We start from the raw sequence: 15885 nt of genomic DNA, 5'->3' as shown, positions 1-15885 counted from the left end.
ATACTTGTAGTCCCAGCTACTTGGGAGGCTGAAGTGGGAATATCCCTTGAGCCCAGAAGAGTTGAAGGAGTGTTGAGTGATGCACTCTGGCTAGGGTAATAGAGTGAGACCCTGCCTCAATTTAAAAAAAGGAAAAAAAGAAAGGAAGGAAGGTAATTAGTTGAAATTTATTTTATAGCCTACTATATAATTTTCATAAAGAGTCCTTGTGTGCTTGAGAAGAATGCATATTCTGCAGTTGCTGAGTGAAATTTTCTACATATGCTCATTATTTCAAGATTGCTGATTATATTTGTAAAATCTTGTGTATTCCTATTGACTTCTGTTTCCTGTCTCAGCCTCCCAAGTAGCTGAGACTATAGGCTAATGCCATCACACCAGCTAATTTTTGTATTTTTAGTAGGAACAAGCTTTCACCATGTTGGCCAGGCTGGTCTTGAACTCCTGATCTCAAGTGATCTGCCCACCTTGGCCTCCCAGAGTGTTAGGTTTATAAGCATGAGCCATCATGCCCTACTGGATGAATATCAAAAAGACGTTCCTTCCGTCAGGCTTAGTCAAGCCCTGAGAAACTAAGTGTGGGTTAAACATCATCACTTCATTGTTCACCTCGACTGGGTGTGGTTGTGCAGGGCACAGCTTTATCAATGTGTGCAGAGCTTGTGCCTGCTTTAGCATTTGCTTATCTTTTGGGATTTGCTCTTTCTCACAGATTCTAGCCTCTTACAATTACTTTACCTTTTCTACCAGGCTAAGCCATGTATTTTTTAAATGCTTTAAAAAATTACATTCATCATTTTTAGGTGTTATGCCCCGGGAATTTTCCTCTGAATACCGGATCTATCAAATTGTAGGAAATTGAAGTTACCTCACCCATTTTCAATTAGGGTCACTCTTTTATTATTTAAACAAATATTTACTGAAGAAGCCCTATATGAGTTGCTGTGCCTGGAACTAAATTACAACAGCACTGAAAACAAAGTCCCCGCCTTTTCAAAAGCCATATAGTTGAGTGGTCCTTTTTCATTTTCTGGGTGTATTTTTCTTCTTAGCGATTGCACCCTCCTGGAATATTTTCCTCTGGAGAGGGTGGGATCATAAGCAGTAATAGCATACACATAACCTTAAAAGCCCTATCCTTCTAAGTGTTTTCTAATAAGTAGAACACATTTGCGTGCCTTGGGAAACCACACAAAACCAAACTGAAGAATGGTACTTTGCTAATACCAACCTTCCGCCACACATCTGTTTTGAATAAAGGAAGGACCACTCTCTAAGATGGTCCATTTTCCAAGGGAAGGAATTTGTTTGCTTAGAAACTGCAACATTCCAGCTCCAATCCCACTGTCGCCACTATTTCCGGGGGCTATTTTACAAACTAGCCAATCAAGTCTGGGCTATGTAAATATTCCAGGAGATTACTCTTCTAGTTTTCCCCCGGGACTTTTATTCAACAGCCTCTTCTGCTGCTCGGATTGTTGCTGTTGATGGGTTTTTACCACCATTTGCTGAGACCACTAACAAATTATGCTCCACCAGAAAGTTTCCTCAGCATGGGCCCATGGAATTTGGCTCGCCTTGTCACACCACATCAGAAGTTGTCTATGGTACTGTGGGGGTAATTCTGTCTGTCCAGCAAAGTCCAATGACACTGCTTAAAGGTCATTTTGCCTTCCCCATCCCCAAATCTAATTAAGTGGGCAGTCTGCTGAATGCAGGCCTGTAGCAGGGTAGCGGGATCACATGTCACAGTCCATTTTTATTAGTTTGGTGTTCTGTCTCAATCATTTTCCCTAGCAGGACATCTGTGTATTCCCTTCAAAACAGGAATTTCGGCCCTTTAGGCTCTTTTCAGAATCTCCTCTTTACTTTGACTATGTCTATGAATGAGCCTGGAGCCTTCTCTTTTGACCTCTCTTTTTTTTTTTGGGAGAGAGTCGGGCTCTGACACTCAGACTGGGGTGCAGTGACGCCATCTCGGCTCACTGCAACCTCTGCCACTTGGGTTGAAGCAGTTCTCCTGCCTCAGCCTCCCAAGTAGCTGGAATTACAGGCATGCACCACCACGCCCAGCTAATTTTTGTATTTTTATAGCTATTGGGGTTTCACCAGGTTAGCCAGGCTGGTCTCAAACTCCTGACCTCTAAGAGATCTGCTCGTCTCAGCTTCCCAAAGTGCTGGGATTACAGGTGTGAGCCACTGTGCCAGCCTCTTTTGACCTCTCTCAGCCCTTTCCCAATGAAGATCAGGCATACATTAAGGTCCTCCAACCCTTCTATTCCTATTACTGAGAAACCAAAGTAAAATATAAACTTTCCTAAACTTGTCTGTGTTATTGCCTGAATTTAATTGACATACAATGGGACTCAATGATGTTTGTATATTGATATAAAAAACATGGTTTTAGTCTTATATTTCATGTATACTCTAAAATGACAGAGACTGAATTGGTCTCTGTTAGGTAGTAAGGACAATTCGAGGGAAGAGATAGTAACAAGAATTCCTAACTCTGTTTGCCAAATTTATTATCCTGTAGACTGTGAACTCTGGGATGGCAGGGACAATGTATTATTCATTTTTTGTGTGTCCAGAGCATGGCACAGGCCTGGTACATATGACACTCAGATTTTTCAGCTGAAATAATATACCTTTCTTATATGCTTTCCAAATGTAGCTTTTCTGTGACTTTTATTGGGCCTATACTATTTCTGTTTTCAGTTCCAGGGAGCAACTGATCATGAGATGTCATGGGGAGCAACTGTGAAGACTCTGTTCCGGCTTAAAGGAATCAGCCAGTCCATGATTCTTTCTCTGTCATTGAGCCAAATGAAGCACTGTGTGTGTGTGTGTGTGTGTGTGTGTGTGTGTGTGTGTGTGGCAAAACTCCAACTACAATTGAGAGAATACCTCAGTTTGGCAGGCTTGAGATGCCTATATCTGTATTAGCCATAGTTGGGAATGGCTTTTCCAAAGATGACATCACTTAGTGTGACTTAGATGGAAAGGGGGCCTTGTGATGCTTTTGATAAAAAAAATCTATGTGAAGAGTTGCTTAAGGATCAACTTGAATACCAGAATAGAAAAGCATGGTGTCTGTAGTGAATCGCTTACAAGATGTCTGCCAACAATTTCCCCCTCACCGTACACACATTCCACTCCTCTTACCAACAGGCAAAGTCTCTGATCCCTCTCCTTGAATTGGGGCTGGCCCTCTGACTTGCTTTGACCAATGGAATGGAGCCTAAGTGATGCTGTATGACTTCTGGACCAAGCCTTGGCAGGCCTTGCAGCATTTGTTTTTGTTCTCTTGGAAGCCAGGTATCATGTAAAGAAGTCTGGGTTATCCTACTAGATAGGTCACATCGAGGGTGGAGGGAGGGGGTGCATGCAGAAGACAAAGGGAGAGAAAGAGTGAGAGAGAGAGAGACTCTGGCAGATGAGAGTCCACGTGGAGGAGAAATTAGGTGCCCCAGTTGACAGGCAGCACCAACTGCCAGACATGCCAGTGAAGCCATCTTAGATCCTTTATCCACAGTTGAGCCTCCCAGCTGAGCATTCCTTGAATTCCTGCCCAAAGAACCACATGCAATAAAATGGTTGTTTTAAGTCACTAAAGCAGGGTCTTGTAGCCCGACTAAAACTGAGCCAAAGTTGGCCAGGTGACAGAGTGACTCCTGTGGTCATTTGTGTGATATGTTTGTTTCTGTGACAGTGGAACTGGGATAGCATTGGTTCACGGCGAAGCTTGAGAATGCCTTAGAAATAGGAGAGGGCACTGTCCGGTCTTGCTGCCTGCAGACCATGTAAAGAAGTGGGAGGTCCTCAACCCAGAGCCACTCCAACCTGGTCTGGGCTGGGCATATAGAAGGCACAAAGATAAAAGGATGATTCATGGATATAGTGAGATCAAGCTTTTCTAGGAGCCATGCCTGTAGGTGTGGGGTGGTAAGTAAAGGCACTAAGGAAGTCATGGGTAAATCTCTAGTCCACACTTCCAGACTGACTTTGCTTGCAGATAGTGCCTGGGATTGAGGCTATGATGCTACATTTGGATGTGGTAGCTCTCAGGACTAGTACCTAGATTCTCTGTGTCAGTCCTTTGCCTGTTACTCCAGTGTGTCTAGCAGGAAGACTCAATCTTGTTCTTACCAGTGTGTTTTCCTGGGGACTAACATTTTGCCCTTGAACTGCAGCCTGGTTGTCCTGGCAGTGCTTCTGCCTGCCTGCGTCTTTGGATATCACCTATTCCAGGACTTTGTCCTTCTTTCTGTTCAAACCCCTCTTCTCTTCTTGTTAGACTTCCCTGCTTGTCTGGACCACCACCTGTTGTTTGCTAACATCTCTGTGGTGTCACGTTCCATCATTTTCTTCACTTCTTTGTAGCTCCTGGGAATTGACTTTTCTACCCTCAGTTCCTGCTAGGTCCTCACTGAATCTGTTCCATTCCATTAAAATGCTAGGGCTATGTAAGGCTGTGTCCAAAAACAGAGTCCAATTCTTCTACCACACAGTAGCCTTTAGACATTTGACAATCTTTTTATCACCTTTAATTATCTTTTTAGGCTAGATCTTACTGGTTCCCACACTTTCAAAGTCACCCATTTATCGATATAATTTAGCTTATCAATATTTTCTTTCGGAGGGAAAAATTTCTCCTTAAAGGGTGGCATATAGCAGTGATTCACATACTTCAACAGAGAGTATAGTAGGCATATCCTTTCTTATGAGAAGGGCATTACATTTTATTAATTATGTCTATATTTATGTTATTTTGCAGTAGCATTTTAAAGGGGCTCCATCAGAAGTGGATCAATGTTTTATGGACCCAAAAGCTTATATGACTTTAGGGACTCTTTAAAAAATACAAAATGGAATACAAAATTATAAAGTTAGTTTCAAGGCTTGTGAAAATGAAGTTTGTTTCATTAGTTTTCATTGTAAACTGCTGCATATTTCTTATGAGAAAATAATAGTATTTTCTCATAAAATTCCCAGGTCTCTTTTACCAGAATTGCTGTCTAATCAGGCTTCTGCTCTGTTTTAGCACACCTTATAAAATTTAACTTGTAGACTTAGCATATGGGATTGTGATTAAGTAAATCAATACATGTAAGGGACTTAGAACAATGCCTAGCATATAAAGCACACGATCAACCTTAACTATCATTATTTGCATTATTTACTAGGCCAATAATTAATCTTTCCAACTCTTTTCTCTTTGATAACGGAGCTAATACGTGCCTACCTACCTTTTTCGTAGGGTAATTGAGAGGATCAAACGATGATAAAATATGTGAATGTATTTTGTTAACTGGAAGGTGTTGTTACTGAGGTTTCAGTTGACATAGTTAATTTTGGAAAAGCTTCTGTTTAGGAAACAAAGGGAGACTTGACTTTGGCTCTGATGGAATCACTAAAGGCCTCAATAAAGGTGGAAGGAGTATAAAGGACAAGAGTTGCGAGTGAGGCAGATGCTGGACACGTTGACACCAGCGTGACGTGCAAACCTTCAGAAAAGATGAAATATATTGAATCTGAAACATATTGACTTCATTGTACAAAAGAAAAGAACCAGAAGGGTAGCGTGTGTGTGTGTGTGTGTGTGTGTGTGTGTGTATGCTTGTGGCTTTCCATAATTTGGCCCCAAACTAGGTTTTTTCCATACTCTTCTTCAGCAGTAGTCATGCTCTGCAATCCAGGTTCCCAGGCCTCTGCTGGAGAAATCCTACTCACACTTGGGAGGCCTTTCCTCCACGGGATTTCCCCAAGTCCTCCTGTCCCACCCACAGGAAGAATAAATGGTTCCTTGCCCTTTCTGTGAAAGCACTTTTTCCACTCTAGAGTGAGGGAGACCCAGTTTTCCTTATTCTGCATCTCCAGGCTCTGCTCCAGGGTCTACCTCTAGGAAGGCGCTCAATGAAGGTTTAGTCAGCGAATGCACTTTGAATAAATTACTTTTAAAGTTGAGAGGGCATTTAAGGCTGGGAATTACAGTCGAGGACGCCTTGCCTAGGGGCATTAATGGTCCTGATCCGGAGGCCCTGAGGGCGAAAGACGTCCTCCAACTCCGGGTCCCCGCGACCGCGTTCGGCGAATCCCGCGGGAAAGGTCCCCCGCCTGCGCTGGGGCGTGGCCTGGGCGTCGGGGGCGGGGCCGTCCGCGGGGGTTTCCGCGCCGGGGGCGCGTCCGGCGGGGGCGCGGGAGGGGCTTCCGCTAGGAGGGGCGGGATCGGCGCTCGGAGTCCTCTGACGGCCCCAGCCAGGGAATTTCAATTTGAAACCTAGCGGAGGGAGGAGGCAGGCGCGGCTGCCCGCGGCTGGGACAGAAGGGGGACCGGTCTCCGCGGCGAGCGACCTTCAGAGGTGCGGCGTCGGGGTAAGGAGGCGTGTGGGACTGCACGGGCCAGGCAACTTGTCCGTGTGGGGCTGCAGGGGCGGCTCAGATTTTTCCTCTGGCTGCGGTTGGGAAGCTGATCCCGGGCAGGAAGCGGTGGCGGGACGGTCCCACCGGGATGGGGGGTGGGGAGGGGGGCCCGGCTTTGGGATTTTCTGCGGCTCCCTCTTTCCTTTCCCTCTCGGTCTCTGCTCTACTGGATTCCTGCCCCAGGGTCCGGGTCCTGTTGCTCCGTGCCGGATCCCGGCTTCGCTGCTCCCCGAGGTCCCCCTCTTCCCTTTTCCGGGGGGCAGGAACCGAGTCCCGGCGGAGCCTGGAGAGGCGGGGGCACGGGGAGGACGTCGTCCCCACCGGGGTGCCGTGGGCTCAGGTCACGCGTCCGGGCCCCGTGGAGCAGCAGCGGGAGAAATCCGGCTCCATCCCCCAGCGGGGAGGCTCATCCGCGGCGTCGCCCTTCAGGAGGAAGGTTTTGGAAGAGGAAGCGCGGGCCGGCCGCGCGCGTGGGGACTGCGGGATGCTGGGCAAGGGCTGCGCGCCAGCCCCACGCGCGGTGCGGGTCGGGCTCGGCGTCAGCTTGCGCCGGCGCCCCCGGCTGCCGCCTGCGCCGTCTGGGAGCTGCCGAGAGGGACGCGTGTTTCGTGCTCGGATCCTTACAATTCCCACACCCAGGCCATCTCACCACAGATGGCTTGTATTTTTCTCCTCCTGCGCTGGGAGCCGAGGGTTGGGAGCATTTTTAGGTGAACAGCAGGGAAGGACCGGGAGGAGAATCTAAAGGAGCGGGCATGGTTGGAGTCGGCGTCTGGGGACCCCATTCCCAGGCGCAGACGCTGCCTCAAGCAGCCTGGACTTCTGTGGTGGGATGACAGTTAGGCTTCTCCAGATCGCTCACCTCCCTCGAGTTGAAGTTTGTTTTATTTTTATTTTTTAAATAAAATGAGGTTTGGCGAGAAGAGCTCCTGCCTAGAGTCTATTATTTTGGGGAGGGGTCTGCGTGTGGCGCCCTCCCTACTGACCCGGGTCGCCTTTCATTGAATTGCTCCATCAACAACACACCTGCCCCTAATTTTAAGATCCCTGGATGGGTGGGAGGGAAGGTGGAACCTAGAGGAACTGTGGATATATTTTCACTTTGCTGAATCACATCTTTCCCAGGTTTCTTGAACTTCTTGCATCTGAAATGGCATGTGTGTGCCAGGCGTCTTGTTAGTGTTATTTAAGCTTTTTTTTCAAAAAACGACTTGAGCAGTTTTCCCCTCATTTCTTCAGTCTTTTCTTTATTCCCTCCCCCACCCCCATTTTTATTTTTATTTTTTCAGCGGAATACATTATTTCTGTGGTTTCTATTTATAACACTGTTTAGAATTAGCATTTTAGTTGGTGTTCTGTCACATTTCACCTCGGGCATAGCACTTGCGGGAAACTGAGTCAATTTCTATGCTGCAGGGCTAGGATTTAGAATTCTCAAGCTTTGAACAGGTTTTAGTGGGGAACGAATAGTGCTTTAATCCTATTCAGTTTCCCTTTGCAGGCTCATTGCTGTGAGAAATCGCTGGATGGCTGTTGCATCCACTGATGGGGGCTGCATTGTAATGCAATCTTGAATTGTGATAAGGGCCAACTGGGTACATCCATCAGGTTGTGAGTTTGACACAACTTTTAAAGAGCTATGCTGTGTCGCCTGTCAGAACTCCAGTGATCATTCTTATAATTATATGTAAGAACCACTATTATACTTCAGATACCTATTCTTTTGGGTTTATTGGAGAACTGTACAAGTGGTAATGGCTTGGAACAATGGTGTGGATTTAGCGCTAATTTAATCCTATCCTGTCTTCCTCACTTCTTGGGCAGAATTCCCACTGAAGTCAGTAGTGGTCTTGTGTGCAGACAGACTGCTGAGAACAAGAGGCTGCTCATTTAGAGTAATGGGAAGGGACGGTTTCTTTCCTTTTATAACATCCCTCTGTAAGAAAGACCTAGTCATAACAGTTCTTTAATCTTTTACCTCTAGTCCAAGTAGTTAAGAGCACTGTTTGCAAAAACCTTCGAAAGAAAATTTGTGGATGAATTGAGCCATGTCCCTCAAGCACTTGATATCTAAATTGGATGGTGACTGTTAAAGATGAAAAGTGATTTAAAAAATCATTTAACAAAGCTAGAATTTCAGTAAAATTTTTCCTAACTTGTGTAAAAAACATAAACCGCCAGGGAGCATTTTGTAGCAACTGGGTATATATATTTCAAATCTGAAATTTAAGTCCAAGGAGAAAGAAGGAAATTTGATTTAGGGGATGAATCTGAAGAGAGGCCACCAAAAAATAACTATCAAAATATAAAAGAAGGAAATTCTGATAGCTCTTGCTGTATTTCAGGTGATAGCTTTAGGACAATTTGCTCACTGTCATACGGTTCTTAAAGACTTAGTGACTGCCCGGGTCTATCATTAGATATGCGAACACTTGGAGATTTCCAAATGAGCTTTGTGCTGATCTGAGTTGGTGAGCTAGTTAGATCCTTGGCTTCTTAACGTAACATTCTTGTGGCTTACCCTTTCCAAATTACTAGTTCTAAGGAATTGAGTTTAGAAAACCTAACCAGTGACCAGAATGTAAAAGTAGGTATTTAAAAATCAGAACCACGTCCACGTGTACTACCCAACCACTTGCTTTCAACTAAAAATACTCGCAAAGATGACAAAGCAGTCCACAACCAAAATATTTATTGGTACAATTTCTCTGTAATTAGTAATATCGTACAGTTATGTTTAACATCAGATTCTGCCCTGAAACACCCCTCTCATATTACTGTGGTTAGTGAACTACAAAGGTTGTATCTTTGCCATTTCATTTAGGAATGTAGGGTTTATGTTTTATGTAGCAGCATGCTAAATATTTTTGAAGGTTTGCTTTTGTTTCTGTTTCTATTGAAGGCATGGACCTTTTTCTTTCTTTTTTAAACTGAATAGTCTGTTTAAAAACTGTGTGGACTCTTTTTTTTAAAGTATGAATTGCTAGTAGTTTTATAAGGCAAATGAACAGTTTATAGGGATCAATACCACTGAGTCACATTTTGCATTTCTCAAATCTGTATTGTTTACTTGGAGAAAACAAAAGAAATGTGCCTGCCTCCTCCATCTCACCTTTATTTAGAAACATTTCCAGTGGGCTTGTTTTCTTCAGATTCAGAATTACTGTACCTAACCACTGGATACCCTTACAGATTTCAAAGCCTCAAGTAAATGTTTATGCTGGCTTTCGTAGTCAGCAAATAGTAGCCAAACCCTAATTTACTGCTCTTTTATAGAATCTTGGAATCTCAGGGCTGAACCGTTAGGAGTCAGCAGATCCACTGTTAGCCCTAGTCTCTTCCTCTCGACATGCAAACAGTTCTAATCTCTTTGGAATGTCTGAGCAAATAGAAGATTTGTAGGTGATTTTGTCACCGATTCTAGAAGATCCTTTGGGATGCCATGTTTTGGCATAAACCAGCAACTTGGTATTATAAGATTTATATCATTTCTCTGTGTAGACAGTGCCCTAAACTGAAATCTAAAATGGAGTCAATGCCTGGTATCATTAACTGTAGGGAAATGGCCTCTAAGTTAGCTATTCATATTAGAGTTATTTACAAGTTATAGATAAGCCAAGAGGGAAAGAAAGAATTCATTTTAGTTATCTAGAAATGATTTATAGTTTTTTGTTGTTGTTTGTTTTTTTGTTTTTGAGACACAGTTTCACTTTGTCACCCAGGCTGGAGTGCAGTGGCGTGATCTCAGCTCACTCCAGCCTCAGTCTCCAGGTTCAAGTGATTCCTGTGCTTCAGCCTCCCAAGTAGCTGGGATTACAGGTGTGTGCCACCATTCGTGGCTAATTTTTGTATTTTTAGTAGAGATGGGGTTTGATCACGTTGACCAGGCTGGTCTTGAACTACTGACCTCAAGTGATCTGCCTGCCTCATCCTCCCAAAGTGTTGGGATTGCAGGTATGAGCCACCACGCCCAGCTGATATATAGTTATAGCTAATAGTTTTTGGTAGCTTTTATGTGAAAAAAAGCTCATCATCACTGGTCATTAGAGAAATGCAAATCAAAACCACATTGAGGTACCATCTCACGCCAGTTAGAATGGCGCTCAAAAACCCAGGAGACAACGGATGCTGGAGACGTTGTGGAGAAATAGGCATTCTTTTACACTGTTGGTGGGGGTGTAAATTAGTTCAACCATTGTGGGAGACAGTGTGGTGATTCCTCAAGGATCTAGAAATAGAAATACCATTTGACCCAGCAATCCCATTACTGGGCCAGTATTATAAAGACACATGCACATGTATGTTTACTACATGTAAATGTGTATTATAAAGACATTGTATTATAAAGACACATGCACATGTATGTTTACTGTGGCACTGTTCACAATAGCAAGTAGTTGGAACCAACCCAAATGCCCATCAGTGATAGACTGGATAAAGAAAATATGGCACATATATACCATCGAATATTATGCAGCCATAAAAAAGGATAAAAGTTCATGTTTGAAGGGACATGGGTGAAGCTGGAAACCATCATTCTCAGCAAACCGACACAAGAACAGAAAACCAAACACTGCATGTTCTCACTCATAATTGGGTGTTCAACAATGAGAACACATGGACACGGGAATATCACACACTGGGGGCCTCTCAGGTGGTGGGGGCTAGGGGAGGGATAGGAGGGGGTGGGGCCTAGGGAGGGATAGGAGGGGGTGGGGGCCTAGGGAGGGATAGCATTAGGAGAAATACCTAATGTAGATGATGAGGTGATGGATGCAGCAAACCATCATGGCACGTGTATACCTCACCGCACATTCCACACATGTACTCCAGAACTTAAAGTATAATAAAAAAAACAATTTTTGGTAGCCTTTTCTGTAAAGCGTGTGTATGTGTGTGTATTTCATATGAGAGAGGGAATATTATATGTATTTGTGATGTGAAATATCTACACATTGTATTTAATAAATATTTGATGAATTAGTTCATTGAAACTTTTACTATATTGGAGGTGAAGAATCTTTAGTGAAGATACTTTGATAGAGTTGACATAGAAATGGGTAATATTTCATGTAGAAACATTGTGTAGGTAGTATTTTATTTAGAAGATTTGCTTTCTTACCACTGGTATTGTTTATCCTGTTTGACCTGGGAACTGTGTTGTAAGTTTCTTAGATTAATGTTTTTCATGTCTAGGAGAGTAGATCATCTATGTCTGTGATGTTGGGGTACTATTAATTTTAATTAGAATTTCAGAGGTATTCAAGTTTCCAGACCTGCTGATGAGTTTCAGGGCTGGGCCATCATAACAACAGTGCTGAATTTGCTCATATTTTTTACGGTTTCCTACATTCTACCAATATATGTACATATCCCAGTAGCTTGAAGACATAAAATTGAAATGTGTTATGCACTCTGCCATAATTCTTTGTTTCTATCTCTTTTTGTTCAGAAGCTACTTGTTTTTTACCTTAGATTCATTTACTTTATGGGCCAGAAGGGAGCTTGGAGAGGTTATTTAGTTCAGACCCCTGACCTGGGGTGGAGAGTGGGGTTGTTGGGCCACCAGGGTGCATATACTGCCTGAGACTGTAAGTCAGGTATTGTGCTTCCGTGTGCAAGTGCTTGTGTGTGTGTGTGTGTGCAGCATCTGTGTGTGTGTGCAGCATCTGTGTGTGTGTGTACAAGTGGATGGGAGAGACAGGTTGAGAGAGAAGGAAACTTAGGAGGGTTTTTGGAAGAGTTTTGGGATACAGAAAAGGTTGAGAGCTGATGTTTCAGTTCATTAAAAGATGGAAGTTTTAAGAGTATTCTTTTGTTTTTCTCTTTTAAAAAATTTTTTTTCACCCTGTTGCACTTTTCATCATTGATTCTCCCCTACCCCAATTGTACTTTTTTCCATTCAGTTGAATTCATTTAGTTGACCTCCTTTTACCTAATTGTCAAGGTTAAACTGAATTCTTTTATAATTCTGGCCGCTCATATTCTCACCTGTGAGCTTAATGAATGTGTGTTTATTTCTTCACAAATTTCTTTGATGCAAATATTGATTAGAAGGGATCAGTAGCATGTCCACACTGTTTGATGCTGGTTAGACTGCCACATATGCCATTGTGACCTTGGGCAAATTATTTCTCAAAGTCTCATTTCCTGTAGTAAGGAGTTAAAAATCATACCTACCTCAGAGTTACATGAGGATTAAATGAGCTAATGCTTATAAAATGCTTCACAGAGTGCCTGGCATCTGTAAAAATTGTTAGGTTAAGAAAAGACCTAGTGGGTTGGTTGCTGGTGAATATGTGGTAAGCAGATTTTTTGCCATGGTCAGGAATAATTATCTGTGTGGAAGTACAGTCTTTGATATGAAACTGTAATTTCCTATTGTGATCACAAGTTAAAACCACTTTTTAACAATTTCAGTCCAGTATCTAGAATGTTTGAGCTTTTAGAAACCCTCTCTTAACTTCATTCTTTTCGGTAACAAAAGAGCATATATATGGCAAAGCAGTTGGGATCCAGTTTCAATAACACAGGGATAATGTAGTCTTCCTTGTTATGTTGCCAGAGGAAACTGATTATAAATGTAAAATTGTGTGCATATGCTGTACTATAATTTCTTCTCCCTATTAGCGCAGTAAACTTGCTGAAAGAACCCTATTAGTGAGCAGAATTTTTATTGATAATGTTTAAACCGCTGCATATGGCATTAAAATGTAACCTTTATAAATCTTGGTGTGAAACAGACCTGCACACCAATATAGTGTTTTAACTTTAAGTTAGTTGCCTGTTTTAAGAAATCAGATTTCATATAAATATATTTTAGGCTAAAAATTGGGTGATGGTGCGGCGCTGGGCCCACTGGGTCCACTGGTTCTGTTGCTTCTGGTGCTCTCACGCATCAGCTGCTTTGTTTAACCTGTCCCTGATGCATGCATTTTATGCTCAGTTCTAGCTTTGTTCTAGGTTCCATTGTAAGCAATCCTGTAAGGCCAGAAGCGTTGGTAATCAATAAACACGTAAAAAAAAAAAAAAATAAGGAAGCCAATGGTCTTGCAGCACCGACTACAACCAGATGCTGTAATTGGTGCTTTACATATGTTAATATCCCTGCTCCTTTTCTGCAGCACCATCTTGGAGTAGCTGGTGTGCTCTTTATACGTATGAGAAATTGACGCCTTAGGCTCCAGGGCACCCAACTTGTGTATGGCTAAAATCCTTGTTTTTTCTGTGAGGTCCAGTTACTGCTTTTAATTGTTTGATGTAATTTCTCAGTAGAAGTTGAAGTTTTTTGGAATTCGTTGGCATCTGCAGTATCTAACTTTTGTAAAAGACAGCCTTGCTTTCCTTACTGGGTTCTACCATCTAGTTTTTTGTGTAAAGGTATGATTATGAAGCAGACCTGAGTACTACTTTTAGTTATGTGATTCTTGAATCATGCGGGAGCAGGGAATACCCTTCGTCTTCTTAGAAACTTTACTCTAAATGTTTCTATTCTGATTTTTCAATATTGGAAAAATATACCAGAGGATAAAACACATCAGAATAAAATGTGGCTCTCCCCGTACCTTTATTTTCTGCCTTTCCTGTGGTTTTTGCATTTTTTCTTTCATTTAAAGTGCAAATGGCATTCCCCAGGGTGCTTCATGTGATGTAGAAAGTCAGGTAGTACTTAGGGGATTATGAAGAAAAGCAGCAGACCAGTGCCCTAGCTCCCTTCTTGACAGATTTCTGCTCCCCTGAGGCAACTACCTTTAATAGTTTTGGTTTTATATTCTGGTGTTTTGTCTCTAAATAACATGATTTTCTTGTTTCTTTTAAGGGACAGAATATTTTATGCTTTATTATTTGTTAAAAGTTTAGTGGCTGGGTGTGGTGGCTTACCCCCATAATACCAGCACTTTGGGAGGCCAAGGGGCAGGGGTGGATCACCTGAGGTCAGAGTTTGAGACCAGCCTGGCCAACATGGCAAAACCTCATCTCTAATAAAAATACAAAATTCAGCTGGGTGTGGTAGTGCCGGCCTGTAGTCCCAGCTGATTGGGAGGCTGAGACAGCTGGGAGGCAGGATTGTAGTGAGCCAAGATCACGCCTCTGCACTCCAGCCTGGGCGACAAAGCAAGACTGCGTCCGCCCCACCAAAATCAACATCAGTATAGGCCAAATCCTAATTTTCTTAATGAGGACTTCTAGTAGTTGCCCAAGAAAGTGAAATGGGAGGTGAATTTCTTGAGGCTTGCATGTCTTAAAATGTCTTTCTCCACTCACAGTTTGGTTGCTTTTATGGTTTGGCTGTATATAGAATTCTGTTAGTGATTTACCTTCCCTCCAAATTTTGAAGGCGCCTTTTGAAGCCGTTTTTTTTTTTGAGACGGAGTTTCGCCGTTGTTACCCAGGCTGGAGTGCAATGACACGATCTCAGCTCACCGCAACCTCCGCCTCCTGGGTTCAAGCAATTCTCCTGCCTCAGCCTCCTGAGTAGCTGAGACTACAGGCACGCGCCACCATGCCCAGCTAATTTTTGTATTTTTAGTAGAGACGGGGTTTTACCTTGTTGACCAGGAAGCCATTTGAAGGATGCTTTTCTGTCATCTCAGTCCTCAGAGGTACCTGGAACCTCCAATTTCTCAGGCTCTTAGGGCTTTTCCAACAATCAGCTTGTGTTTGGTAGGCCCCCACCAACACAGCAACACAGTTTTCTGCTTCCTCTGCTCTGCTAAGTCAGTTACTCTGTACATCTGCTTTCCATTTTCTAAAATTTTGTTGACATATTTGCTGGCCAGACCCCTCCTATTGTTTTTTTTTTTTTTTGCTTTGCTTTTGTAAAGTTGTTCCTAGTAAGAAAACTTTCCTTACTGTCATTTTAGTATGGTTCTGAGAGGAAGCAGAAATTAGCTCATGTTAAATAAATTGAATTTTGGAATTTAAATTGATTAAAAACAAAATTCACAAGATTGCGGTGGTATTTACGTTTGGTAAGGACTGCAGCCATAATAAAATTATACCTGTTTCTCCATGCCGGGTGCTGGGCTGAACTTCATTTATATAGAGGGAGGTGGAAAAGTCAGGTGATTGAGTGAACATCTAGGGTGGCTGGGAGTGGATGACTGATATGTTATTGGTCAAGAAGCTACTTCCTAGGAAAAGTTTAGTAAAATTATCATATTTTTTATTCCTGTAGTCTTTCAAGGATTAGTTTAGTATAAACTCTTAGAAATATTATGTATTTGAACTCGACTTAACAATACATACTCACCAAATTTGCTTTTGTTGTGTATTGGAAGTGATAGCGTTAGCTTAGATATATTGAGTGTCTTGGTTTGTCTGTCTTTAGATTGACATATTGTTGCCACACATATACTTGAATATTTTTTGGACCTGGTGCAGTGGCTCGCACCTATAATCCCAGCACTTTGGGAGGCCAAGGCAGGCAGATCACCTAAACTCAGGAATTCAAGACCAGCC

At 42.8% G+C, this 15885-nt stretch overlaps 1 protein-coding gene across 37 annotated transcripts in view; it reads left to right on the top strand.

The window, feature by feature from the left end:
* Positions 1-6270: 6270 nt before the first annotated feature.
* The window catches only part of EPB41L2 (erythrocyte membrane protein band 4.1 like 2), a 225724-nt gene continuing 216109 nt past the window's right edge, over positions 6271-15885 (top strand). For 27 of the 37 annotated variants that reach the window (XR_013534545.1, XR_013534544.1, XR_013534542.1 and 24 more), the window contains exon 1: positions 6271-6375. The gene's annotated coding sequence lies outside the window, so the exon portion shown is untranslated. The remainder of the gene's footprint in view (positions 6376-15885) is intronic. The other 10 variants (XM_008995068.4, XM_035296716.3, XM_035296711.3 and 7 more) reach the window with 1 other exon arrangement.

The sequence above is a fragment of the Callithrix jacchus genome, chromosome 4, assembly GCF_049354715.1.
Source record: "Callithrix jacchus isolate 240 chromosome 4, calJac240_pri, whole genome shotgun sequence".
NCBI classification, from domain to species: Eukaryota; Metazoa; Chordata; class Mammalia; order Primates; family Cebidae; genus Callithrix; species Callithrix jacchus.
The sequence above is the reverse complement of the archived record's forward strand: the minus strand, read 5'-3'. Positions and strand labels throughout refer to the sequence as shown.